The following is a 1,710-nucleotide window of genomic DNA, read 5'->3' as shown; positions in this document are numbered from 1 at the left end:
GGCACATGTCCGGGTTGCAGGCTCTATCCCTAGTAGGGGGCATGTAGAAGGCAGCCGATCAATGATTCTCTCTCATCATTGGTATTTCTATCTTTCTCTCTCTCTCCCTTCCTCTCTGAAATCAATAAAAATATATTAAAAATAATAATTGAAGTAACATTGGTTAATGACATTATATAAGTTTCAGGTGTACAAAATTATAATTCAATATCTGCAAACACTACCATGCTCACTACCAAAAGGCTAGTTTCCATCTATGACCATACATTTGATCCCCTTTACCCATTTTGCCTTGCCCCCATCTCCTGCCCCTCTGGTAACTACCAGTCTGTTCTCTGTATCTGAGTTTGTTTTTGTTTATTCATTTTTATTATACTCCATTTATGAATGAAATAATATGGTTGTTGTCCTTTTCCATCTGATTTATTTCACTTAGCATAATATTCTCAAGATCCATCCATGTTGTTGCAAATGGCAATATTTCATCTTCTGTGGTTCAAGTTATCCTGTGATAACTTTGTACTCCTTTTCATTTGGGGCTCTATATTTTTTCTAAATGTTTGATTAGGTTTAAGTATGATATATCATTTGTTATAGTTTTCTGTTGCTTAGAAATAATTTTAAGTGTGATACTGATTTTCTTGTCCATAGTAAAATAGTTATCTTACAGTTAGTGTTTGATAACAGCAGTCTTTGAGTTCTTTTCTGCTATCAGCTGATCCTGCTGATTTGCTTCTTTATCTAATTCAAAGCTCAAGAATCCCAGGGCAAGTGATGTAATTCAACCTGAGTTGCAAAAGGGCCTGTTCCATCCATCCTCCCCTCGAGAGGGTAATCCTTTGGGGTCTCTGGACTTTAATTGCTGTCTCCTTTGCTTTTTAAGGCAACAAAAATGGAAGATATATATTTTTTAAATGGACAAATGTCCTCAGGGCAATAATGACTCCCTGCTTATTTACTTTTTTAGGTTCTCCTTTTCACATGGTGTTGCCTTGACTTATGTTCCCATATTTTTATTGCCCTGTCTTTTTATTGTTTCAAAGTAGATGTTTCTTCTTTTCCACCAATACTTTTTTGTTGTTTTCAGTATGAGGATTTATCCAAACAACTTGGTGGGCAATTACCAGAAACAGGAAAATTTCCTATAACCCTTCCTACATTTTCTTTGACATTAGGTTTAGGCTCCAAACTCCTTACCTTTTGGGTTTTATTTTCTTTACTTTATAGAGAAAACATCCATTGCTCAGAAAAGTAGAGATACTTGCCCAAGGTCACACAGCAAGTAAGTAGTGATATTGGGACTTGACCCAGCTCTGTCCAACCCTGAAGCCTATGCATTGCATCCTTTGGATCCCAGTATTTTATGTTTCTGGATTGTGGGACATCTTTCTTCTAGGAGGAGAATAAATGACTCATTGTATTTTTCTTATCAGGTTTTTATTCCTCAAGATCTATACTCTCTCCCTAGCTCTTGGGAACATGCATTTCTGTGCCTCTTTCACAAAGCCCATGCCAGTTTCTAAGAAATCTTCATAAACAACAGACCCCATCTACCACCCTCCCTATATCTTTCAGAACTGAATTTGGGAGATTTAGTATCCTAGCTCTAACCACAAAGTTTCATTTTCTTTTCAACTGCAGGATTTTCCACGTCAAAAGACCAAAATGAATTCCCTGCTGAATTGAGAAAGAACTAAGGGCAAAGTGATC

Source organism: Plecotus auritus, assembly GCF_963455305.1.
Source record: "Plecotus auritus genome assembly, chromosome: X".
Lineage (NCBI taxonomy): Eukaryota > Metazoa > Chordata > Mammalia > Chiroptera > Vespertilionidae > Plecotus > Plecotus auritus.
The sequence above is the reverse complement of the archived record's forward strand: the minus strand, read 5'-3'. Positions refer to the sequence as shown.